Here is a 5,601-nt window from a genome sequence, read left to right as displayed (position 1 = left end):
GGTGCGCTCCTCCTCGCAGCCCAGGTGGGCGGGTGGACGACGGGGAGAGGCTGCTGTGGCCCTGGCTTGGCCTCTGCTCCCTCTCTCGCACACCACGCTCCCAGGCTCAACTGCTTGCTCTGGCGACGCAGGTGCCCCTGCCTCAGCCTTCCACCGAGCGGTCTCCTGGACACCAACTGCATGACACACTGCACCCACGCGCCCATGCCTCTCAGGAGCAACGCACTATGACAAAAGGCCCACGTCACATGGCACAGGGCCCCGCCCTCTCCGCCTAACACCGAGTGCCCCCTAGGGGAGGGGGAGCTTGTCAGCCCCGGGTCTGTCACTGCCCCAGGCGGTGGGTGTCCCTGCTGCCACCACCTGGGCCTGTCACTGCCTGGTGTCCCTCCTGTCACCCCGCAGGCTGTCACCACCCGGTGTCCCCTCCTGTCAGCAGCCAGCCAGGGCATGACAGCCTGGGGGAGAGGCAGCGGGCTTTGCTGTGTGGCACTCGGCTGCCCGCACTGCGGGGCCAGTGAAGCGAGGGACATCTCAGGGTGTTTGAGTGTATCTTGTTGCATGTATGGGAAGTTCAGTCAAAGAAACCAATGGCCATTTCTGTTCATTGCCGTAAACAACGTGCTTCCCAGCTGTGGCACATCCACAGTTGCTTGACTTGCTGGAGAGGAGGACTAAAAAGTACACAATGAACCATTAGCATTAGGAGGTGCCCCAGGACAATATTTCTTGCTTTCTCAGTCATCACAGCTGCTGCTGCAACAGCCCTGGCACATGAAATCAGGCCTTGAATTACGGGGTCTAGTTCTGATGACTAATACGCTACGGCTTGCAGACATTTCTGGGCTAACTGGCTATTCCTTTCTCTTCATATAAAACTAGTATAAAAGGCTAGTTGTAGTCTGGCAGGGCTAAGAGGGAGCTTCCACGACTGCTTGGTTTAGATCTTCAAATGCCTTCTGGGTTTCCGGAGTCGGGATTTCAGTGCTGTCCTCTATAGCCAAGGGACAGTTATTTTTACTCTTTGTGCCCGTCTCTTTTTCCTGTTAATAGTGCTCTGGAAGCCCAGGTTTTAATATGGCAGCCTTGCTTACAAGTCTGTGGTGGAATATGGATTATATGTCTTCATTCCATAAATTGGCCATAGCCACAGTCCAAACTGCAGCAGCAGAGGCAAAAGAGCCTGACCATCGGATGTGCACTAGCGGCCCACCCTCTACCAGAGATCAACTCTCCCAGGTATCTGTCCCATTGAATTCTCAGTGGTCCAAGGACAGGCACCTACCTTAGGAATTTTCTCTGAAGAAAGGAAGCACACCGCCCTTCCGCCAAGACAGGTTTGCCACCAGTCTGAAAGGAGACCCCTGAGTATGCTTGGAGAGCAAACCTATTGACAAGCCTACTCACTCTGCAGGGGCTGGGAAATGGAAATGCCAACAGAGCCTTAAAATTAATAGACAGCATGGATGAAAAAGGACTATTCAGATCTTAGGACCATACAGGTGAAAAAGGGAGTCTTATGCCTGGAACGTCCCATAGATCTGTTCCTGTGCTTAAAGGCAATTGGTATTGCTCCACAGATTCTTCCAAAACCTTACGACAGACCACATCCACTGAACGTGGAAGGGAGATTCTCCAGAAGCCCTCACAGAAAACCTATTCTAATAAGCCATCATGCTGTAGATTTCCTCCTGGGTGGAGTTTATCATCAGGCCCTGCAGACTCTGAGACAACGTGGAAAGTTGCAGATAGATTCACTTGCTATTCTGCAGGTATTCTGCGTGCTTGCACAGGGGGTTCATGTGAGCAAACACTCAAAAGTAAATGGCGACAACTGACCTCATGGCCAAAGCCAACAGGGCTTTTAGACTGTAAAAACACATATGTGAGTAGCCTTAAGATTGCATGTAAATAATCAAGAATTGTAACACCGGGTCCTTCTCAGGATCCCAGCCAAGATGCACCTTTATGGCCAGCAATAAAAAGGTGTTTTAGCTAGTGTATACATCTGATGCCTTTTCTCCCGTACCCACAAGTGAACTAGAAGAGAAGTGCAAGCAAATCCATTTTAGTAAAAGTTCACGTCAACATTCAAATAGCCAAAACTCTGAATAGCTACACTGACCCTTACTTAGATATTTATTTTACCTTCCTTTGGTAAGTAACTAAGCACATTCCCGCCTACCCACAGTCTTTCCTCCCAGACTCACAGCTCTCCTACATAAGAAACATAAGCTACATAAGTTACAGACAAAAAAAAAACCTGCTTTGGTGAACACCAAAACTCCTATGACTTTCTCAAATTCTTCACTGCCCCATCTGAGAGTCAAGGGACAGGATCTCCCAAAGGCTCTTTCACAGGCACTGCCCTGAAACCCGTCCCCTGTTTCCCTACTAGCGCACAAAGAGATAAGGAAAAGTTTCACTTTTAAAGTCTATGTAGACGGTTTCTCAAATTAGACAAGTAATTTTTAATGAGGATAAACCCTTTGCCTTGCATCTGGCAACCAACAGGGATGTGGACCCAGCAGCACAGACCACTGCCATGCACAGACCACTACCCTATGCACAGGGAAAGCACAACAAGTCGGACATGGTAGCAAATAATGCCAAAAAATGGCTCTTCAGATCAGTTCTCTGTATGATTGGGTTAATTCTTTTAGTCAGACACAGAAATTGGAAGTAATTTCTTCTGCTGCTGCTGAAGTAGACTTTCAAGCAGATATTGCCAAAGAAAGCAAAACAACCAAAAAAAGTTAAAGCAGGTACTTTCATCCTCACTAGATGCACATCATTGAAGTGTTTCGCACATTCTCTTGTCTACACTAAAGGGCACCTAAGATGCATTTGAGTTACATGGCCGTTAAGCGCACACCACTACCAGACATTTCTCTACACTGAAGGATGACAGCAGTGTACCAGGACAGTCCTTTATGCACACCTCACTCCTGGGTAGAAATCCTACAGAATTCTTTAAGGACAGAAATACAAAGACCTGCAGTAAGCTCTTTAAACCAAGCACAGCAAATAAAAAGCAAGCAAAAACCCAACAGGTTAACCTCTGAGGCACTAATGAGGAACAAAAGGTCTCCCCTCAAGCCAACCAACCCTCACAAAACAGGCATGTGGCTTACAGAGATTCCAGCAAAGAAACGGCAGGTGGAAGGCAACCCTAATAACTCCAGCACAAGTGACCAACGTGGAAACGGCAGCACCAACCCTTCTGTTCCTCCTACAAGCTCTTCACCAGCCACGTGAAGAGGTGAACAGAAGGATGATTGAATCAGATCTGAGAAGAAAGAAGTTACCCCCCCAAATCCAAAAGATCAAGAAATCAATTTGAAATACGAATTCACATCCACTGTCATGGATAGTGAACCTCACCTTAAGCACAAAACATGCCTTGAGATAGGAGCTAAGAACTTGCCTGTCACCACCACGAGCAGAGGTTCAAACCCGAAGCATCCAGATCACACAGACAAACCTCCACCATTTTTTCAGCAATGGTTCAAGTCACACAATATTTGGTCCAGGACTTTACAAAATGTCACCAAACTTACTGACAGCAGCCTCTTTGCAGGTTTCTTACTCAAAAACAAAAAACAAAAAGCCACGTACCCTTGGGGAAACCCTGGTCCTTCCCTGTGGCTGCTGTCTTCCCACGACTCTACCTCAAGGCAGGAGAAATGCCCATGAATGTGGCAGTCCACCTAAAATCTATGTACACATAGTCCTCCGGCAGCCATTACCTATGAGCCGGAAGTCCTCTCACCCCTCCCCAGAACTGCCCGTTAGTTGTCTGGCAGCTGTTCTCCAGGGAGTGCAAGTCCTCCATACCTACCTCCCGTCTCGCCAGAAATGAGTTGGAACACACCAGAAGTGACACTGCCCGACCTGCAGTAGACATACTAGACTAGAAAGGACGGTTTCAAGACAGAAAACACAACACAATCCACCAGAAGAAACATCGTACGCAAACCAAAGGCCCCTATCCAAACCCTAAAAAGGCAAACAAGATAAAAAAGGACTCTCCACAAAAAACACCACGCAGAAAAACACAAGAGAAGGTAAAAATAACATAACCCCAGGAACCTATGGCCAACAAACCCAGATTCTGTCTATCACAATAACACGCTTTAATCCTACCTCACTTAATCCTGTCACACCATAACGCTACCACGTTGTAGCCCTAAGATATCAGAAAAGGGAACACAAACTCCCCGAGAGCTCTGCCAGGGCCTTCAGGTGGCTCCAGATCTCAGACGTTACAGCTTTGAAGTGGGAGGGAGACAGAGCCACCAGGACATCACCAGCATCCACCTTCACACCCTGAAAAAGCGCCTGGGTTAAACACTCCCAGGGAGCAAGGCTGAGGCACTCAGAGACTCTGAACCAGCCAGCCATGGCCATGGGGCTTCAGCTCACCATTTCTGTGTCAGGGCCACCAGGCAGATGACCCTGTCCTCCCTGTGAGACCCCTTAGGGCAGCTGTTGTCAGCTCCAGGGGGCTGGAGGCACTTCCTGGGAGCAGGATCTCTCACGGGGGCACTGGGAGACCCTCCTCAGGCCTGGATGCCTGAGGAACATCTCTGCACAGCTCCGTATCTCACCAAAATCAGGGGTGGAGGAAGGCTGCTTTGGTGGCCACCAAGAGAACCAGCTCACCTGGGCTGCTCTGAGGCCACTGGGCAACTTTGCTGTCAGGTGGCTCTCAGCGTTGCTCTGCAACCGGCTGCCACCTCCCTGCAGGACGCTCTCCAGTGCAGGACGCATCTGCACTGGCTCTCCCTGGGGACAAAGATTGAAAGGGAGGGATGGGGTTTACTTTGCCCCCATTCCCAGAGCGCTGCGAGAGAGACCTGCCACCCCCAAATCAGCTGTGTGATGTGGACGCCACGTACGCCCTGCAGACATGGGTCAGGACAGCTGTGGGGAGGGGGCATGACATTCTGTGGTGCCCCCAGTGCTGGCAGAAAGCAGAGCTGGAGAGAACGTGGAAAAGCCCAGGGCAGCTGGCAGCTGGCGGTGGGGCATGGCAGGGTGCAGAGCCTGCAGATATGCCTGGCTCTTTGAGCCTCAGCCCTGGGGCTGCAACACAGGGCCGGCACCGTCTGGGGCTTCACTGGGAAAACCAGGCACGGATGACCCTGACATGTACCAGCTCCTGGGATATGGCAACCTGCCCCTCTGCCCATCGCTACCACAAGATCCAGAAAGCAGCGCCGCCAGCCCTGGCATGGTCCTGAGCCACCTCTCGATGGACGAGTCTTTAACCAGCAGGCCTAAAAAGAGGGAAAATTGCCCAGAACTAAGCTGTGCTCAAGTTTTTGCAGGCAGTGTGGTTTTTTGAGCTGCCTGGTGGTGCCAATCCTGAGGAAGGCTCAAGAAACAGGGTGGCTGCCTGTACCTGCAGGCAGGTGGTGGAGTGTTTGCAGTGGGAGGGAGCGATGGTTTGTATGGCTGTTGAATGGGTTTGGGCTTTAAATGTGTCCATCCCGGTACACCTGGTTCCTTTCTCCTTGCAGGTTGTATTCAGAGCTTAAATAGTCGTTTTTAAAAGCAAAACCATCAAATGAACAACAACAAAAAAAATCTCAGCAA

This window comes from Leptosomus discolor, chromosome 8 (assembly GCF_034619465.1).
Source record: "Leptosomus discolor isolate bLepDis1 chromosome 8, bLepDis1.hap2, whole genome shotgun sequence".
Lineage (NCBI taxonomy): Eukaryota > Metazoa > Chordata > Aves > Leptosomiformes > Leptosomidae > Leptosomus > Leptosomus discolor.
This window is presented reverse-complemented; position numbering follows the sequence as displayed.